Here is a 22366-nt window from a genome sequence, read left to right as displayed (position 1 = left end):
CATTATATTTTCTATGCATCAGACTGGTTTTATCATAGAAATAGAAATCTTGGCGCTCAAGTGGACTTTAAAAATAGCATCCAGCCCAGCCAACCGTCTTCAGGCAAGAAGATATTATTGGTCTATTTTAAACTGATGAGGAGTCTAAGCTGAGGAGATTGTTATTTGTTTATGTGCCACATATTTAAACTCAGACTCCAATAAAAAGTTCGTCAAAGGACTCCCTTGCTTTATCTTTGGCACAATGAAAACATTGCCAAAGAGAAGGATTTCTTTCTTTTGATCTCCCTTCCTACGAACAGAGGATGTTTCTTCAGTATTATATCCACTACTCCACTGATAATAAAATATTTTGTATATACTGTGCTATAAAACCTCCTGTTTCAAGGGCCTGAGATTCTAGGCTTTAAATATTTGCTGTGCGTCTGGACAGCTCATCACAGTTCTGGCTCTCCAGGCCATCCTGGCACAGCTCTCCACCCTGTTCCTCCACCATTTTTCTGACAGCCACTAAACCAGGACTGAACACTAGTACTTGTAAGTCGTAGGTGCTTAGTCAATATTCAACCACTTAATTGGGCACACACCTTTTTCATTATAAGAGATAATAGTGACCAGCTTGGTTGAAGATGACTAAAAGTTACAAGATGTTAAGTCCAGATTAATACTCAAAGTTTTCTATTTAATATAATGTAAACATTTTGAAATAATTTTGTCTTTCTTTTCAGAGTATTGGCAGAAGTCCAAACGCTTAGGGCATGTGAACAATAAAAGTTTAATAAATACTTAATCACTAGTTTATTACCCACAGATTTCTCAAGCTGGTTTAAATTAGAGTGTTCCTGGCTGATAACAGTCTCATATTTTACTTTCTCATGTGCATTTTATGAAGGGCATTTCAACTTTTTAATTGAAAACAGTAAATTATAAGGGAATTTCCTCTTATTCTACTTCTTTCCACAAGTCTCAAGGGGAGGGATGTTTCTTCTCTGGTATTTTGCTTCCTTGGTTGGTCCCTCCTCTCTAGCACCTCTTCTATTCTACTGGCTTCTTCCCCCCAACCATCAGAGTCTCAGGTGTCCTCTGTCTTAAAAACAATCTGTATGTGCTGTGTGCACCCACCATCTTCTTCATAAAGAGGAGTCTAAGCCACTGCCCCCATTCTCCTCATATCTCCCTTCATTTTAAACATTCTCTTTGCCTATCTTCTGGTTCCTATCCTCTTCTCTCACTGAAGCATCATCTTAGAACATCATGAGTGCCATTCTGATCAACTCATCCTGGAGTATTTCTCAGTTCCCATTACCCAAAATGACTCTGATGCATCTAACACAGTCACCCTCCCACCTATTACAAATGTTCTTCTCTCTTAACCATCCCATTGAGAGTACAAATTCCTCGGCTTGACTTCAAGACCTGATAAATATAAATATCCATCCAAGAAGAGTTCAAAACCTAAGGCACAGCCTGCAGTTCCTGACGTGGATGCTGTTGATCACCAGACTGACTGGGTGGGGAGAGATGGCAGCTGGTTGGCAGGGAGCGCTGTATTCTGAGACCTAGAAAGAAAGGAGAGAGATTACTCTTGTAGTCTGCCAGTTCTTGAGGCAGGCAGTTTGCTACTGAGTTCTCCCTTTTTATGGAATTTTCTGTGTCTCCTCACTCCCTGATTTCCTACAGAGCTTTGCTGAGATAGAAACTCGATTACAGTAATAACACGTGAAAGCTTTACCTAAGAGTTGGTCAACATCAGCAAGACCAAATTTGTTTGCCTTGTAGAAGCTCTCCCTAAACTCTGAAAGCCTTAACTCTTGGGACAACCATGTTCCTGTTGCCCTAGAGAGCTGCCTAATGAAGCTGGATTGAAGGCACAAGGTAAGGAACATCAGAAAAGAGACAATATTGTCCAGATGCCCACCCTAGTCTGACTCTGTACGAACCAAAATGAAACTTGATAGGAAGATCATCCTCTGAATCAGTAGTTTTCAACTGGTGGCGATTTCCCCCTCCCCCTTCAGAGACATTACATTTGGCAATGTCTAAAGTTATTTTTGGTTGTCACATACGGGTTTGGGGAAGTGCTACTGGCATCTAGTGGGTACAGGCTAGGGATGCTGCTAAACATTCTACAATGCACAACAACAGCCCTCCACAGCAAAGAACTATCTGGTTCAAAATGTCGATAGCGCCATGGTTAAGGCTTGTGCCCTGGATTCTCCGAGTGTTCAAATGAGAATGCTGTCTTTCCAGAATAGCTTGTGTTAACAGTTCTTTCCAGACTCATGGTACATAACTAAGGGACTACATTACAAATGAAGCAGCAGGCATGGAGATTTTAAGCAGCTTAGTTATATTTCTACAGCCAAGTGAGGAAACCTTTGAAATGTGAATGTAGGCCCTGCCTGATGGGCTTTGAAGCTTAGTCTCTTTTCCACATTATCTGCTCCAAACTAGGCGGCAGACATTCAGTCTTACGTGACTAAGGGTGAAATCACTTCTGCAACTCAAAAGCCAGCTAGAGAAAGTGCAAGGACAGAGAACTGAGCTGTCTTCCCTAGTGAAAGCTATAATGGAATTAGAGTGGGTGAGAATAAAGTTAGGAGATGTCTGAATTGTGGGCAAGTGCATACACTGAGGTATGAGGACAGAGCCCAGTTACAGGAAACTGCTTAAGACAAGGTCAACTGGGCTGGTCAAAGGCAGCCACACCCAAGTTTGTTCCCAGATAAAGCAAAGACGGGCAGAGGCTCTTGTGAAGTGATGACCCCAGTTAGACACATAGTCTTAAGCCATTCTGCCCATGAATGTGCTGTTTTGTATTGTCCTTTGGGCTGCTAGCCACCTTGCTCTCCTGTCTACCACAGCTTCCACCCAATAAAAAGCAACTTGTCTCTTCCCCTCTTACTTTCCGAATGTTCCTTCTCAGGGCAGCTGCTCAATATACAAACAATGAATTTTGAACTTTATGGCTAGTAAGATACGGCTTTTGGTTCATATTGTTATTATTAACTATATATGTTGTATCTCTCCAACATCAGACTCAGATGAAAATTTTTATTTTCTATAATTGTGGAGTCCCTGATTTAACAAATATTAGCTATTTCTCTACTCTAAACTCTAGGCCACTTCATTTTAGAAAACAGGTTTCTAAGGTCTAGAGGGAGAAAATGATCCATCCAGTTTAATGTGGAGTCAAATACATATATATATATATATATATATATATATATACACTCATGTATTCTTTCTCTGTCTTTTGATATCATTATTCATTTTCTTGAATGGGATATATATATATATATATATATATATATATAGAGAGAGAGAGAGAGAGAGAGAGAGAGAGAGAGAGAGAGAGGGAGAGAGAGAGACATGCAGAAGAGTTTAAAAATGAAAAAAGGGCATACACAAAGAATAAATTTTTTTCCCACCCTAGACTCACCAGGTTCCCACTTCAGGACCTACTGCAGCAGCAACCTCTGTTACCAGTTTCTTGTGCATTCTTCCAGGAAGTCTATGCATTTACAGAAGTATACTTGCGTGTGAATATCACCTTCTGACCTGCAGGTTGGTGCCCTTCCCATTCCTCTCTATGGCCACCACAGGTTCTATTGCTCAAGACCAGCCATGACAAAACAGATGACACATTTGTCCTGTTGAAGGAAAACTTGGTGATTCAGACACAAATTGTTCCATACACCTTTCATCCTCATTACCAGGTAACTTTGCCAAGGTCAAGTGGTGACATTCTGATTTACTACTAAGCAGACTGAATACAACTCACATTTGATGAGAATCTGAAATTCAAATAAAAAAAAGAAAAAAATATATTTCCTGAGTTTCATAATTGAACTTGCTTTTTTACTTTGTTGAAAATATTATTTTCAATTTGGTTCAATGAATATGGTCTATCTGAAGGAATGAAAACAAGACCTCCCCCAAACCTCCAATTAATCACCAAGTCTTTAAATTTAAGATCTAGTTTGACCACATTCCTGAAATCTCCATTTAGCAGCTCAGAGAGCAAGGACCAAGGAGACTCACTGTTTAGGTTGAGCCAAATCCAGACTCCAGGTATGAAATGCAAATTTGGCTGATTGCGGATTTGCCATTTACTAGAACCTGTATTTGAATAAATCAAAGGTACATTTCTCTTGGCTCTTATAGGGAGCCTTTTAAATGGTGACTTCAGCCCTCCTAAGGATTTTGTCCAGGTTGCCTGAAAGTGAACAATTTTCACAAGTTTGTTTTGGCATCCATGGCATAAATTTTTATTGAAAGTCACAGTTGTTTTAGTGGGCACCACAGTCTCCCAAGAGATCTCTGTAGAGGCCTCTCAGCCAACTTGATGAGAACTATGTGCACCTAAAACATGCCAAGTGTTGTAAGGACTGACCTGCCCTCCAACTCTTTGCTCATCTGTACACGACCACTGACTCATTTGTACTTTGGATTTAAAGACACGCTCTTGAGTGTGTCTGCAGCATTTCCGAAATCAAACAGCCATCTCTATGTTGAAGATTCTTCTGTTTTTGTTTTTTTTCTGCAAAGATTTCTGTTTCTCTGGAGTTACACCCAATTTATTCTATCATATCAAACAGGTAAGGTAATAGCAAGATGGGTTCATTGGGAACATACATTTTCCCTAGAATTAAACAAAATAAAGATTTGGTTGGGAAGGATAGGAATGTAGCCCCAAATCCACTCTCAAAATGTCCTTTAAACAACCAGTGGGAAAGATCACTGATTTAGGAGGCTTCAAACAAATATGTAGAGGTATTTTGAGACAAAAAAGGACATCTGTTATTTCTATACTACCACACATAAATCATCACATAATCACCAGGAGGTCAAACCAAAATTGGCTTAAATTCGAGTTTACAAGGTCCTTGTCCCATGATTGAGAGGTCCCCCATATTTTTCCTTTATTATTATTTTTTCTATATGCCATTTTATCCTTGTGTTATTACTTTGTATGATTGGAAAAACTGTTAGAATTTTACTTTATGAAATACTTAAGAAAGCTTAGCTTATTAATGGCTCAACATTGAAACAACATAATTCTCATTTAAAAATTAAACTAAAAACCTCTAAGCCAGTTATTTCATATTTATAAACAACTTTCTTAACAAATTTTCAATAAGGCCAGAAAACTAATGCACAGCAAGGAAAAAAAATGTACATGAAAATAAATTTTATTAGTGGCTTTCAGTGAAAAAATGTTGCATACCAACCAGAGCAGAAGAGAAACCTGCTATTTTATAATTTTCACCTTCCCTTTAATTATACTAGCTTTAATATTTTTCCTTTGAATTCTCCTGGGTTAGACAGCACTCTTAAACCTCAAGATTATAAAAACAAGAAACCATTCCAAAATCACACAGGTAAAGTCTCAACCTGCTGTTAAAAATACTACTGATGAGGACAGTGCTTCCTTCTCTGGGAGGGTTCCATAGGTTACATGAACCCAGCGAGCCACAGTGGGTAACACTGAACAGCAGGGAGCACGGCATTCTGCACCACCCTTTCTCCAGAGAAATACTATGGCAGATCCTGGGAGTTGTTCCACCAACAGTCATTCCCTGCCTCATTTTTTCTTTCCTCTTTCCCACTAAAGAGGCTAAAAAAAGGAAGATTACTTTCCCATCCTCCCTTCCACCTGGGGATAGCTATGTCACCAAGTTCTGGCTAAAAAGACATTAGAAAAAGTTTATAAGGGCAGTACTTCTCAAGCTTTACTGTGTATGAAAATTACCTGGGGAGCTTGCTAAAATGCAGAATCTGAGTCAGTAATCAGGATAGGGCCTCGAATGCTGCATTTTACGTTCCTAGGCGATGGACCATGCTGTCGTCTGAGGACCACAATTTGAGTAGCAAGATGTCAGAGGGCTTCTGGCAAGGATTTCCCCCCTTGATTTGGACAGAGGTGTGCAAAGAGAAAGCTGCTTCCTGTCCTTTCCTTCGGCTTCCTGCTTTAAATAGGATTGAAGAAGGAGGTAGGTATGGGGCTGTGTCAGCTATCTTGCATCAAGAGGGATGGAAACCAACCAACTGAGAACAGCAAAGTAGGAGAATGGGAAGTGTCCAGGTACTGTAATTATTTTCTTTTTCTCCATTTCACTCTAATTCAATTCTAGTTCAGTATCTTCTTATATCCGCAACATTCTTGTTAATATGATCAAAGAAATTCAGCAAGCTTGAAAAGTATTTGTAGGTGAGTACACAACTTGGGGCTAACCAATGATCACCCTAAGACAAGTGTGGAGGATGGATAGACTGCGTCTATTAAATCATTATGTGCAAAAGGGCCTATGGAGACTCCCAGAAGAGAAATTATCTGAAGAGAGGGAATCTTTTAGATGCATTGGTTTATTTGGGGTACTCATTGCCAGGACAGAGGGCAAGGATGATTCTGAGAATAGCCCCATTTATGTCTGTAACTGTGGTCTAGCCACCATGATCTCATATTTGAGCTCAGAGACAAAGAGGATTGTAATTTTAAAAATGAATAAAAACTAATACAAATAAGATTTTTGAGCGTATATGGCATTGCTATATTGATGCTACAAGCTTACATGACAATGTAAGGGGGCATTTGTATTAAATGCAACAGTCAGAGATTTGGTTTAGGTGCCATTGTCATTGGCTTAGGGCACTGCCATCTTGGCTCAGCAACTGCTGTATTGTGGTAGAAACACCTCGGCTGTGCATTGTTAAAAGAGTGACTACTTTGTTCACTGCCATTGCCATAGAGATTCGGAGCAAAAGAGAAGATCACAGATGGCACACTGCAGCCAAAAGATTTGGCTGCAGAGCACAGGAAGGGTCTCCTCGAACTTTCAGGACTACTTTGGAAGAAGTTGAGGGTTACTAGCTTTTCCACAAAACAGGTGACATGTGGCTAGAAAAAGACTGATTTGTAATTGTCCATTTTCTTCTTGTTATGATTATAGAAGTTCATTCTTCATTCAATAGTTCTCACAATTCCACATTCCCCAATGGCTATTGTATGGATATGGTTCAAATCAAGCCTGTTTGATTCCATCTTCCACCAGCTATTGCTCCCATCTGAAAAAGGCACACATCACTTTTCTTCCCATTCCATTAGCCAAAGCAAGTACAGCCTTAAGGAGGACAGGGAATGAAGATAACTACCATATACCCAGAAGGAGGAGAATCAGAATTTAACAGTAAAATGACTGCCACAGTACTTAAACACTGAATTACTGTTTGATTACTTAAACAGTGACTATCAAATGTCATATGATAGGACTGGGAATATGTTATGATGATTTTTATAACCAAATCAAAATTAAATTACTCCACCTAATTTTGGGGGTAACAACTGCATTAATTACTGTCCTCCTCACCTAGCTCAACTCTTCATGACTCCCTACGACACAGGTTGTGCCTACTAATGTATGACCTAATAGCCAAAGAGTATAAAGGAAACCATGATTCTTCTAGTCTATATTACATTGAAAAATTGGCCATGTAACAAAAAAGGTCTCACATCTGATGTTTATAAGAAGTTACATTTCAAAAGTACTTTCCAGTTTCCCCTTGAATGGCTATTGTGGACAGGGCTCAGAAGAGGAAAATTTGTGAATAGGGTATGATATGGAGCCATTTCATTATTGTTTGGGGGTAATACCTTCTTTCCACTCTCTACTCCTGCTTTCCAAGTCTTCTACAAGTCTACGGTCCACACTTAAGTTTTCATTTTTCTAAAGAGAAGCCCTTACTAGGAACTGTTTTTATTGAAATATTCACAATCAAAATTTAACTCTACTGTGACACATTCTTTAGGGACACAGCTCTTTTGTTAATCAATATGAAAAGATAATTTATTATAAAGTGTTCATGGCCAAAAGGAATAGAATACATGATCCTTTCCACTAACAAATTTACAAATTAACATGGGCTTTCAATACTTGAAGCCAAAGGAGAGAGAAACCATAGGAATTTCAGTGTTCAGGAAAAGAATTATGGGATACCTTGTTGAATAGTTTCCCTTGAGGATTTCCCTCAACTCACTCCATAGATTTTGAAACGATACTTAAAACATAAATAATATCTTTTTCATTCTCCTGCTATTAAAATAACCTAGATGATACCATCTGATGCTGGCAAGGGTGCAGTTTAACTGGCCCTCTAATACTTTGCTTGGTATTAGGATAGGATGACTTTTGTTGGAAAGGAAGCTTGGATTATCTGCTCAACAGACACGTCAAGGTTTAAATCTGATTGTTGATGAATGTTAAGCAAAATGCAAAAGAAATCTTCAAATATTCCTACACACGATCCCCTCTGCAGGCACACTGCTTTCTTTTTGTTTTTTTTTTTTTCACCACACACATTCCCTTGCTTTGTGGGCTTTCGCATGCCATTAGTGGTGCCTGAAGTGCATTACCCTCTTTCCCTACCCCACCCGACATCTTTGCTGACTAGTTCTTTATTCTTTACACTTTATTTAAAAGTTACTTCTTCTAGGAAGCCCTAGAAGGTTCTGTAATTAGAAGGTTGAGCCCCATCTATGTGTTTTTATAGGATATCTATGTCCCCCATCAAAGTACTGTGTCTTTTGTAGACTAGTGTGCACCATCCATAATAAGGAAAGCTTTATCTGGACAGGGATGGTGTCTCCCTTGGTCATTGTTGCCTTCCTAGTATGTCAGGAATAGTACTTGACATACTGCTCAAAAAGGATATTTTGAATAAATTCATTAATATATTTAAATTGTAAAAAATTATCTCTTCCTAATATACTAATTGGCTGTACCCTTGCCTGATGCTAGGGTTTCAAATTTTAACTATCGTAGTAAGTCAATAACAAATAGATACACACAGATATACTCTATTAGATTTAGATCTAGACAAATTAATAGTCTATAAATAGATAAATAATCCCCCATTAAGTTAAACAAAATATGTAAAAAGCTATAAGCACAAAGATGCTCTTAAGAGTCTCATCTATCAAACTTAAATATCAGATGTATTTCATATGGTCACCAATAGGGGATTATTTAAATAAATTATAGTGTGCCCCTGAATAGAATAATATATAGTCACTGAAATGATGATTATAAAAAAGAGGGTTGAAGAGACTATGTCATAACATGGAAAAGCCTTATGATAAAATGTTAAATAATTACAAAATAAGACACTAAATTGTATGGACATCATTATTATAGCTACGTGAAAACATGCATGAGAAAATAAATAAATTAGTGATTGCATTAAAGTGGTGGATTGTGGGAAAATACACTATATTTTCCTTCGGTTCATATTTTAATTCATGTGACTATGTTACTTTTATAACTAAAGTATGTAATAAAGATGTTTGTGACTTTAAAAGCAAATTAATATACATTATGGGTGACAAAATAAGAGTGACTAACCATCATGATTCAAAGTTTGAAAGACAAGATGCTAATAATGGAAACTAATATTGACTGGATAAAAGTAGAGATTTTACTTAGCGTGACAAATGAAAATGAAATAAATTACTAGTTTGATAACAAATGTTTCTTTGGCAGAGCTCTTTTTGTCCAACAGAATGAAGGCAGCTGCCTTGCTTACCAAGCAGGGAGGAAATGCAGAAGAAATGGAAAGGTAGAACAAGCAAATAGCTAAACAAGGGAGTGTTGCAGCAAGGAAATAATCATGTCAGGACTTGGCCCAAAAGTAAATGGACTTGCAAAGAGAAATGTTCACAGCATCTATTAAATGCACACTCGATCCTCTCCATCACAAAACAAAACCCATCTGTTTAAAATTAACATTTGCAATAAACATTTTAAAGGAAGAAATGTAGAAGGCAAATATATATTGTAAAACAAAATCTACACTCTTGGGATAAGTAATATTTCCTTCAAAAGAATTGCAGTGCTCCAGAGCTTATTCTTTATACCAGAAGAAATAACAATTAGATGCACAATGTTAACAGAGGCATATTTAGTTCTTTGAGTGGAAAGACTATTAAGCTGAGACTCAAGCACATGATTCCATTGTTTAGCATGCCAAACTTCCTTAGATGTAACTGACAAAAGAAAAAAATATGTAACTGACAAAAGAAAAAAATATGTAACTGGAGTGTATCCTAAAAATTAGAAACACAAATCACACATCTTAAAACCATGACTTAGATATATTAAATTGTTTGGCTACTCTAAGAAGTTGTCAGGAACTTCAACACAGAATCATGATTTACTAATTTACATTTGGACACTAGCATTAAATGAATATATAAGCATGTTTAAAAGGATGTATTTGAGAGAGCAAGGCTGGGGCAATAGAATACTAAAGGTTTAAATTGAGGGTTTTTTCCCTTTTTCAGTATTTTTATGGCTAGGTTTCATGCACATGGACACAGACCATATTAGATACTTAGCAAGTGGAAAGAAAAAAAAACTCCTGTCTTTTATATTCCTGGTTTATAACTGTTCCTGTTTTTAAATATCTGTGTTGAGAAACACACTTTAGTAAACCTGTCCAGTTCAGAAAGAGTAGCCTCTTGGTCAATGTTGGATGGTTGGGAGCTGTGGTATCCAATACAACAACCATTATAATCGCCACATGTAGCTATTGAATGTAAATGTAAATTAATTAAAATTAAATGTGACATTTAATTCATTTCTAGTGCTCAGTAGGCACATGTGGCTACCATATTGTACAGAGCAGATTATAGAACATTTCCATCACCACAGTTGGAGAATGCTGATCTAGGGAAAGTTTGAGAGAGGAACTACTCTATAGGAATCTTAGATTTGAGGGACCAGTAAAACTCTAAAGAAGTGGCAAGGAGATGTGAAGGGTGAGGATGAAGGCTGCAGTGTGGGAGAGGCAAGGTCCTTATTAGAAAAGGGGGCCTGTTGGTTATAGAAATGTCTGGAGTATTTTTACAAACACAGCTAATATGCAGTGTGAAGTGCTTCACCTCATCCTATCCATACCCTTTGTTCCAAATCTTCAGGAAATTCTCCCCCCCACACAGCAGTATTATTTAGAGGAGTATGAGTCAGTGTCATAGACTGTAGGTGAAATGAAAAGTGGAGATTAGAAATTCAATAGAAGCAGGAGCTTAAGATGAAAGATGAAAACCAGGAAAAAATGAAGACATTCCCCCTCCTCCCTTTACTTCAACTACCCCCAAGTGAGAACCTTCAGAGAGGGGCTTACCTCAAGTTTTATTTAAACTAATCAAAGGATAGGCAATCCCAACTGATCCTAGAATTACTTCAGTTTGCCAAATGACACAGGTTATTACACATGTGGGAAAAAAATTATAAATTACCATTCCTTTGTTTTTATTTCGTGAGAGACAATAAACATTTTCTTAGGCAATAAGAAGGATAAAACAAAGAACCCAAATGCACTTCTCTCCATTTATTCAGCTGAGAAAAGGCTTAAGTTAAAAAAAGATAATTTTTTTTGAGGTGGGAATTCCTTGCTGTTGATGAGAGATCAACTTTGGAAACTTTCCTCTTAGCTTTATCTCTGTCTGCTCTTTGCTACCAGTTTCAGAAACGTTAAGAATAGAAAGGGCCTTCCTGCAGAGCCTACTTTTTGAGGTAGATGTTCCAACTCAGAAATAAAATAAGGTTTATGTCATGAGGTTTCTGGGTTATCAATACCAGAAAGTCCGTTAGCTTTTGGGGTTGGGTGCAAGAGTGACTGACTGTTTTTTGTTTTTCAAAAACCGGTAACGTCCACCATATTAAACAGGAATTTGATGTTTATTTGTGGCTTTTTAAAAAAGTCTTTTGGTCAGCCCTGCAAATAATGCAGACTTCCAAAATTAAAGGAATACCAAAATAACTGTGGCATTTCCTCAGTTGAGCAGAATGGTTTCTTCAGAGCAGATTTGCTGCGTAAACACTGAACATTTTCTTTCCCTCCAGTAACATCTGTGAACAAATTTACCACTTGGGAAAATGAAGGACTAATAACTACATCCAGACATGGGTGGGTACAGGTGCTTCAACACACAGTTCCACAAACACATCCCAGTTCCGACAAGTGGGCTATTTCTGACAGACCTCTTAAGACTTCAGTCACACTGTGCATTTGGCTTGGGAGAAGGGTGACCTGCTGGCAGGGTTGTCAGCAGCATCATCTAAAGAGACTGACTTTTTACTAGCAGAGTGCATTCCTGAACATATTGACTCTCTGAACAGAGAACATCAGCCCAACAATTTATTAAAAGCAATTGTGTGTTTCTTAGGTCTAGCCAAACATTTGGTGCATGTTATACAGCCCTCCAAGACCAAACTTCAGTCGTACTTCTTTGAAGAAAATCTTCCCCAAGTAGCCCAGATTTTGATGAACCTCTGATTTCCCATGGTAACCATTGTCTGGAAGGTTCACTGGACACTTAACCATGTACTGCCTTGTGAGAGGTACCACTTCCATTTGTAATAAAAGTTATTTAAAATTTTTATTCTATTTAATTTCTCTCATTTAAAACTTTCTTCTAGCTACCCTTCATACTCTTTAATGGCAAAGATAGCTTTTTATATTTATTTGTTTGCTGAATAATTCTTAGTATGATAGGTTGTACCTAATAGGCCTTAATACATTTTTGTTGATTTTTAAAATCATAATGGTGCATCAAAACATATATATATATATATATACACACACATGAAAATCAATACCATAATCAAAATAGTGAACATGTTATCACTTCTAAAAGTTTCCTTGTCCCCTTTGTATCCCTCCCTCCTGCCCCCCATTCAACCTGAATCTACCATCCCCAGACAACCAGTGCTAACCTTCTGACACTATAGATTAGCCTTCATTTTCTGGAATTTTATATAAATGGAATCATATAGAACATATGTTCTTGCATTTAGCTTCTTTCACCCAACATAATGATTTTGAGATTCACCCATGTTGTGTGTTCATAAATAGCTCAGTTCTTTTATTGCTGAGTAGTATTCCATCGTATGGATACACCAAATTTTGTTAATCTACCCACATTTCATAGATATTTGGGTCGTTTCCAGTTTTTTACTATCACAAATAAAGCTGCTATGAATGTTTGTCTATAAGTCTTTGTATGGACATACACTTTCATTTCTCTTGAGTAAATGCCCAGAAGTATAAAGGCTGGATTGTGATAGGTGCATATTTAACTTCTTAAGAGACTGCCAACTTGCTTTCTAAAGCAGTTGTATCATTTTATATTGCCAACAGCAATATATGAGTGTTAAAGATCCTCCACATCCTTGCCAACACATGATATGATTAGTCCTTTAATTCCAGCCACTCTAATAGGTGTATAGTTGTATCTCGTATTTCTGGTGTTGCTTGCATTTCCTAATGACTAAGTGACATCTATTCAGATGCTCATTTGCTATTCATAGGTCTTTTTTGTGAAGAGCCTGTTAAAATATTTTTCCCACTTAAAATTTTTGATTGTTTACCCATTTTTGAATTTTGAGAGTTTGTTACATAATTTGCATAGAAGCCCTTTATCAGATATATGATTTACTAATAGTTTTCCCCATCTCTGACTTGTCTTAATTCTCAGAGGTTTTAATTTTGATGGAGTCCAATTTATCATTTTTTTGTGTGGTGGTTCCTGCTTTTGGTGTTGTATTTATGATCTCTGCCTAAACCAAGATAAAAAAATTTTCTCCTGTGTTTTCTTCTGGAAATTTTATAGTCTTAAATTCTACATTTGAGTTCATTTTTGTATGTGATGTGAGATATGGGTTGAAATTTACTTGTTTGCATATGAATAGCAAATAGCTGGAAAAGACATAGCTGTGGAAAAGACATCCTATCTTCACTCAGTTACCTTTGCATATTATTGAAAATCAATTGACCATATACTTGTGGGTCTGTTTCTGGACTCTGTACTCTGTTACATTGATAAATTTGCCTACCTTAAAAGCAATACCACATTGCCTTGCTTTCTGTAGCATTATAAATCTTCAAATCAGGTAGTGTTTGGTCTCCTGACTTGTTCTATTTTTTCAAAATTGTTGTGGCTATATTAAGTCTTTTTTCATTTCCATATGAATTTTAGAATCAGATTGTCAATTTCTACAAAACAGCCTGCTGGGATTTTTTTTTTTTTCAGATTGAGCTGAACATATAGATCAATTGGGGAGAATTAACATCTTAACAATGTCTTAACATCTTCTGAACAATGAACAAGCAATGTCTGTCCATTACTTTAGGTCTTCTTTAATTTCACTCAATACTCTTGTATAGTTTCCAGTGAATGGGACTTGTATATATGTTGTCAGATTTATCTCTAAGTATCTCATATTATCTAAGGATATTGGAAATGATATTGTTTTTTACTTTCAGTTGCTGACTGATTGTTGCTAGCATAAAAATACAGTTGATTTTTGTATATTGATTCAGTATCCTACAGCCTTGTTAAACTCACTTATTAGCTCTATGAACTTTTTTGTGGATTCCAATAGATTTTCGGCAAAGACAATCATGTTGTCTGTGAATACAGTTTTGTTTATTTCTTTCCAAACTGGATGCCATTGTCTTTCTTGCTTTATTGAACTGGCTAGATCCTCTAGTATAAAGGTAAATAGACATGGTGAGAGCAGACATCCTTTTCTTGTTGCTGATCTTTAAGAAAACATTCAGAATTTCACCATTAAGATATTAGCTGTAGTTTTTAATAGATTCCCTTTCTCAGGTTGAATAAGTTTCCTTCTATACCTGGTCTGCTAAAGTTTTGGGGGCTTTTTTGTTTGTTTTTAATTAGGAATGGATGTTGAATCTTGCAAATGATTTTTCTGTCTGCTGAGCTGATCATATGCTGTTTGTTTGCTTTACAGTCATATATTTTTATTGTTTTAATATTTCTCTGCCTTCTTTAGAATTAAATATTTTTATGCTTCCAACTTAGTCTTCTTTTTTTGCTTATTACATATAACTTTTGTTTTGTTATTTTAGTGGTTTCAGGTTTATGTATAAAACTTATCAGTCTACTCTCAAGTGATATTATACCACTTTGTGTATAATTTAATAACCTTAAAATAATATACTTCATTTTTCCACTAGGGCCTTTATACTATTGTTTTCATACATTTTTATTACACATATATTATTTTTAAAGTAATTATCATTATCTTGTAAAGAAATTCAAATAATAAGAAAAAATCTTGTATATTTGTCCATATATATTTGCATTTTTCTGGTGCTCTTCTTTTGTATATTCCATATTTCCACTGCTGTTATTTTCTTTCTGAGAGGCTTCCTTTAAAATTTTATGTAATGTAGGCCTGTTTGTGATGAAGTCTTTCAGCTTTTGTACATTTTACAAAGCCTTTATTTTGCCTTCATTTTTTAAAAACTATTTTGACTGGGTGTAGAATTCTAAATTGACCAATTTTTCTTTCTTTCAGTACTTGAAAGACATTCCACTGTCTTCTCACTTGCATTGCTTCATTAAGAAATCTGATGTAATTCTTATCTTGATCCCTTGGTAGAAAAGGTTTTTTTTCCTCTGGCTCTTAAAAAAATTTTTTTTTAATAATAGGTTTGGTACAATTAGGTTCTGATTATGATTATGTGGTTTTCGTCATGTTTTTTGTGGTTTGGTTTGAAATCCTTGGACCTGTGGATTTATAATTCTCACCAAATTTGAACATTTTCAGGTATTATCTCTTCCAAAAAAATTTTTTTTGGTCTTCCCTCCTTTAGGGACTCAATTATGTGTATATTAGGCTGCCTGAAGATTGCTCATGGCTCCTTTATGCTCACTTTATATATTTTTGAAGTTTTTATTCTCTGTGTGTTTTATTTCGGATTGTTTCTATTGCTATGTCTTGAAGTCATTAATCTTCTCTTCTTCAATATCTAATCTGCACTCCCTCCAGCTCCATCTTACAGAAGCTGTGACAGGCATTTTTAGGCATCTTAAGAGGGGACATCATGTTTCCTCATCCTCAGAGTAGACCATCCATAAGATGAAGAAACCTTTTTCTTGCTGGTGTTGACCACCTTTTAGAGCATAATTTCTGTGTTATTATTAGGATAACCATATGTTCTAGTTTGACTGGAACATTCCTTGTTAATGCCCATTGTTTTGAGCTAATTATTAATATACTCCCTTTCACTATTAAAAATCTCCCAGTTTGAAAATAAAACATATAGTCACCTAAGCCAATGTTCTAAGAAAACACGATTTCCTTTACTTTCTTTTATTAGCCATCCTCTCAATGTTAAGCAGTATAACTGGAAGTTCCTCATCACCTTGTTGGCTTCATGGTGTCTGTGTAGTTGAGAGACTACTGGCTCACTAGTGCTTCTATCAGTTTCTCTTTGGAAAAGACTCAATGAAATGGCTGTCTTATTTTATGAGGAAACACCTGTCTGTGGCACTATTTTCTTTATATCTGTGCTTTAATGGGTAAAGGAGACCAAGGAGAGATTATTAAAGCTACTTTGTGCTTGACACTTGAAAGAGATGCATGAGGTTAGTGTGGTACTGGGGTGGGGGGGGCAAGCTGAGAATCAAAGGGAAACATGTGACCCTGTTTTCCCAGTCTTCGAACCAGAGGGCTTATGTGAGTCATATCTCTCTCAGAATCAATGGGCTGTATCAGATATTGGATATATCCTACTTTTTGGTGTTTTTATTACTCATTTTTTCCATCTCCCTTTAGTTCACTGGAACCCAGCTTCCCAGAGATCTTTGATTGCTATTCCTTGGATATGAACAAGGAATGGCTTTGGGAAGGTGTGCACCCAGATAGAAACAATGGGGCTTAAAGAAGGCAGGAGGTAATATTTTACCTGGGAAGAATAGGAATTTTTAAAATACTACTTAATGTATTTTTTTCTCACGGTAATCCAGTTTTCCACCTTCCACTATTGCCCTTTAGCAATTAAGGCTAGACCCAAAGTTTTATTGCCCCATGGAAGGAGGAATAGACAGATATTCCCTAGATCAAAAATGTCATTTCTCAGGCTTCCCTGGTGGCACAGTGGTTGAGAGTCCGCCTGCCGATGCAGGGGACACGGGTTCGTGCCCCGGTCCGGGAAGATCCCACATGCCACGGAGCGGATGGGCCCGTGAGCCATGGCTGCTGAGCCTGCGCGTCCGGAGCCTGTGCTCCGCAACGGGAGAGGCCACAGCAGTGAGAGGCCCGCGTACCGCAAAAACAAAAACAAAACAAAACAAAATGTCATTTCTCAGATTTGAGTATAAAAACAGACTCTTCTGTTTTTTTTCTGAAAAATGTCTATTCAGGTTTTCTGCCCATTTTTAATCGAGCTATTTATTTTTTGATATCGAGTTGTATAAATTGTTTATATATTTTGGATATTAACCCGTTACCAGTCATATCATTGGCAAATATTTTCTCCCATTCAGTAGGTTGTCTGTTTATTTTGTCAATGATTTCCTTTGCTGTGCAAAAGATTTTAAGTTTAATTAGGTCCCATTTATTTATTTTTGCTTTTGTTTCTTTTTCCTTAGGAGACTGATGCAAAAAAATATTGCTTCGATTTATGTCGAAGAGTGTTCTGCCTATTTTCTCTTCTAGGAGTTTTATGGTTTCTGGCCTTACATTTATATCTTTAATCCATTTTGAATTTATTTTTGTATATGGTGTGAGAAAATGTTCTAATCTCATTCTTTTACATGTAGCTGTCTAGTTTTCCCAGCAGCACTTACTGAAAAGACTGTCTTTTCGCTATTGTATATTCTTACCTCCTTTGTTGTAGATAAATTCATCTTAAGTTTGTAGGTTTATTTCTGGGCTCTCTGTTCTGTTCCATTGATTTATGTGTCTACTTTTCTGCCAATAACATATTCTGAGTGTTTTAAAATTTGATTTCTATAAATAGTTTATTATCACAGTGGGATAGATGAATAAGATAAATGAATTAGCTTTTGGAACAGCTCTCATTTCTAACATGTAAAGAAGGTAAAAATATTCATTATAGAATGCTACAGTGAAAAAATATTTTCAGCTGGGTGGGAGGCTACTGTCAGGTCTGGGATTTGACTTTGCTCTACTTACAGAGTAAGAAATTAGCCTGTTACTGTTTCATGGGTTCTGGCTGAAGACACAAGACTTTGATTAGGAACACAGAACTCCATTACTCATGGCACAGCAAGGAGTATGAGTATCTGCATATTTACACGGGTTCTCCTGTCCCCAAGTCCCATCAACATGAACCAACTTGCTCAGATCGATTTGGATTTGATGCACACAGTGGGTATGCATCACAGCTAAAGTACACTGACCTTGAGGAATCTACTGGTTTTTTAACAAACAGTAAGCAAGCCTATTCTTTGTCTGGGGAAATACCCTTACCTCTTCTATCAGAAGAGATTGAAAGTCTAATTATATCTTAGACTAGAAACTAGGTTAGGTGACATATATAGTCATTCCCAACTCTGATATGCTAATCTCTCTGATCAAAAATTGTGTTTTTCTGTTGAAGTCATTAGGCAGAAGAATCCCTAGTTCAATCACAATTTTTAAACAGGTATAGAAGATAAAATTTTTCAGTAATAAATTTCACATAATTTCTCATTCTGAGACCACCCACCATTCTGCCTGATGCCAAAAACTTAAAGTAAAATTCAGTGATTTCACAGATATTTAGGTTTAACACTCAATCACATTGGGATGCTCCCTTTTCCTGAGTTCTGTTGATCCTAGGGCTTACACAAATTCTGCTGTTGTATGAGTGAGCATGGGAGAAGAGGAGGATGTTCATTTCCTCACCTGCTCAAGTTCTAGGCTGGCTTCCTGTTCCACACATCACTCTTGTCATGTACAAACAGGTCATATGCAGGATTCCCTTGGATCGATGGTGAAGTCATGAGGAAAAGAGAAGAGCACGCTGGTCAACAAACAAAAGTATTACCCTCCCATACAAGGCTAATTAAATATAACTTGATGGTCAAAGGTACTAGGATGAGGGAGGGAAATAAGACTCTAACTCTTGTAAGGTTGAGAGTCACTTTTCTCCAGATTTCTTTCCTCATATAGGAAGCCCAGAATGGAGTACATGTATAGTTGCACATACCATGTTTCATAGCAAAGCAGATCTAGAAAAAGAATAAGCTCCTGCACGTTACTCACAGTGACCAGGAGAGGGCACTTAGCACAAATGAATGAAATAATTCTGCCAACACCTGGTTCTAAAGATTCCTCTTTGGCTCTACCATTTGTACAAATCAATTTATTTTATGTGTCCATTGCAAACTCCTTTGGAGCTAAGGATAATTGCAATTACACATTCCTCTTGATGACAGTCCTCAACTATAATAATATGCCAGGTGGCTGAGATACTCATTTTTCCATAGAGAACACAGGAACAAGACCATATGAATATGAAAAAAATTCAGAGGGAAGAATTTATTTTTGTAGACAATTTCTCAAAATGAGCACTTTAGAGGAATTAAAATGTGTTTGAGCAATCTTTCAGAAGAGGGAAAACATACTTATTGAAACCTTCCTGTAAGGAAAGACTTCTGATATGCTCTCTTTCCTCCATTTCATATATATATATATATATATATATACACACATATATATATATATATATATATATATATATGTGGTTTGGTTCAGATTGTGAGCTCAAATAATTCACCTTTGAACACACTAAAATGAGGGAAAGAGTAGTATTCTATCATAAAACAAAATGAGACACTGCATTTCCTAGGGAAAAAAAAAACCCCTTGAATTCTATGTATTTCCTTTTAGGCCTACCATAGACAAACAACAATAAATTGGCCAACCATGTTCTTCAGGTGTATAATTTTCTTTCTTCCCAAAGTGAACACTCCCTGGGAAAATACAAATAACTTCTAATTTCAAACTTCTAACTTCTAATAACTTCTAATTTTCTCCCTGGGAAAATACAAATAACTTCTAATTCAAATAACTTCAGAAGCTATTTTTATTTCTTTTCAACACAAGAAGAAAGTAGGCCACCTTGACCAGAGCACAAAATAATCTTTTCCAAGAGGACTTGAATGAGTACCTCATTATCCAAGGAAAAAATACATACCAAGATTTTTTACCACTTTGTTTTGATTCATTTTCAAATACTTTTTATAGCAATGGGAAAAAAATATCGATGAATCGGTTTTTCCAAAACAAAGCCATTTTGTCTTTTAATTTTAGCCTGAAAGTGGCTCCTCATCGTAAGTATTTTAGAAAGAATAACACTGTGGCAGAGAGTAGCTGAGAGACTTGCTTGTGGACACCTCATGTTTCCAAATTTGGGAGTAATATTTCCACCCATGAGGCACTGATTTTTTGTTATAAAGTCACCTACAAATTCCGAACTGTTTCTGTCCTATTAGATATAAAGAAATGTCAATAATCCAAAGAGATAATGGTTTAATTTACATTTAGTAACTGTAACCAGCTTTAGTTTGGGAACCTAATTCTTTCTGATTCAAAGGAAGTACATTTTGTTCTTGGTTGACAATTCACTTTCCATGTCATTAATAATAATAAACAGTAACATTACTGAGCGACTGTTCTGTGCCATCACCCTCTCAACTATCTTCTAAGATAGTTTTTATTATCCCCATTTACAAAAGAGAAAACTAAGGGAGCTCAGAGATGTTAAGTAACTGTCCCTGAATACAGAGCCACTAGTGGCAGAGGCAGAATTGGTACCAGCTGTATCTGACTCCTAACCCTTGCTGCCTCCACCATGCCTCACTTCTTCTTAATAGCATAAATTATTTTACCAAATTGAAACACAAATATCATTTTCTGTTAATAGCAACAGTAACTACGTTCTTGACTTTCTATTTTTCAATTTTGGGCAGAAAGGCATTACAAAGTGAATTAATTTTTTATTGCATCTGGTAAGAATCCAGAAAGTACTATGAATTCTTACTATAAAAAGTATACCTATATGACTAGGCCGAGACACAGTACTACATACATTTTCTAAGAGATCTTGTTTTCAATCAATATTAAGACACTTTGTCTACTTATTTATTTCATTTTAAACCAAGGTAAAAATCTTGCTGTTGGATATAATACTTAATAATCTAATAGTCAATTTCTTGAAACAACAATATACAGTTATCTGAAAAAATACAGATTTCAGAAGGTTTAAGTAGATTCCCTTAGAAATCTATTCATGTGCTTACACCCAGAGGCCCACACAATTTTTTTAAATCAGTTTCACACACTTTACCAAGTTCAAGCTAGGTGATATAGCACGCTTTAGAAAATCTAGGGCTTATTTTTAAAAGGTCAGGTACATAAAATCTCAGAGGTGTGTACAATCCTTTTGAATAGCTGCCATCTTCCTGAGAGCCATCAGCATCAAAACAACAGACAAGGTTTTCCACGTGGTTCCTGGTTGCCTGAGCCATTCCTTGGCAGGAGTGCTCAAGACCAGCTGAGCCTTGGGGAAAATACCCAGAAGATAGATTTCTGGGAGCTCCAAGCCATCTCAGACTAACCCCTGCCTCTGGTTCTGTCCCTCTCCCGTGGGTTGTAGCCAGAGGCCCCAGCCTGATCCATGTGTTGAAGACTGTGTATGGGGCTGCTGTGCGGTCAGAGTGCTAGTCTGTTGAGCAGAGGCAGGGGCCAGCCTTCCTTAAACGTCTCCCTCCGTCCTTGTGGACCTGGATCAAGTCCTGTTCTTTCAGCGGGGAGCTGGTCCAGGGGCTGCCTAGCTGGGGGGCATGGCGGGAACTTGCACTCCCTCTGACCAGTCAGTCCACCTGTTCTCTTCAGATGACTATCCCAGTGCCTTAAGGGAAGGAATCCACCACACTTTGTCTGCTGGACCCACCCCAGCTCTGTCCTCTATACGGGGATTGCCCGGGGGTGGGGTGGCTGTGGGGAGGTGTGCCCTCTGAGGACCCAGCCCAGGCTCCCAGGCACCTGATCGGCAGCACTCCCTCTGTCCTCACGTGCTCCTTCCATTCCCGCCTGCTCACCTATGAGGCCTGTGATTTCGGCCAAGCACTACCTCCAGTCTTCACCCTTTCTGTAGTCAGCACGGTAGAGCTGATCCAACCCCAGCTTCTGTACTTGCCGCCTGTGTGACATTGGAAATGACTTCGCCTCTTGGCTGAGCTTCACACTTTAGGCAGGATACAAATGACACGTGACATCGTGGAAGTTTAAGTTATACAACATGTCAAATCAACATTTATGTCTCAATAGAAATAATAAATTAATAATAAGAGAAAATAAAGCTCAACTCTGAGGAGGCAGCTTGAAAGGCACTGATAAATTACTAGACTGTGAGGGACACAAGGCAGCAGAACTGTTAAGCTGTTACCGTCTCAAGAAAGCAACATTGCATAGTTGCAGGAATGGGAAGTTTTTTTTTATCTAGAAAGGAAAGGAAAATGGGATCCCAATCTCACTCTTTA

The 22366-nt window shown here is 37.1% G+C and overlaps 1 protein-coding gene across 22 annotated transcripts in view; it reads right to left on the bottom strand.

Moving 5' to 3' along the window:
* The window catches only part of ZNF474 (zinc finger protein 474), a 174191-nt gene that overhangs the window by 135889 nt on the left and 15936 nt on the right, over window positions 1-22366 (bottom strand). For 11 of the 22 annotated variants that reach the window (XR_010942075.1, XM_067731548.1, XM_067731545.1 and 8 more), the window contains 4 exons: window positions 21926-22071; window positions 18726-18801; window positions 3443-3653; window positions 1456-1559 (listed from right to left, as the gene is read on the bottom strand). The gene's annotated coding sequence lies outside the window, so the exon portion shown is untranslated. Of the gene's footprint in view, window positions 1-850; window positions 1560-3442; window positions 3654-4396; window positions 4646-5755; window positions 5970-18725; window positions 18844-21925; window positions 22072-22366 lie in introns of those variants that run through there. The other 11 variants (XM_067731550.1, XM_067731543.1, XM_067731542.1 and 8 more) reach the window with 8 other exon arrangements.

Source organism: Pseudorca crassidens, chromosome 3 (assembly GCF_039906515.1).
Source record: "Pseudorca crassidens isolate mPseCra1 chromosome 3, mPseCra1.hap1, whole genome shotgun sequence".
In the NCBI taxonomy this organism is placed as follows: Eukaryota; Metazoa; Chordata; class Mammalia; order Artiodactyla; family Delphinidae; genus Pseudorca; species Pseudorca crassidens.
The sequence above is the reverse complement of the archived record's forward strand: the minus strand, read 5'-3'. Positions and strand labels throughout refer to the sequence as shown.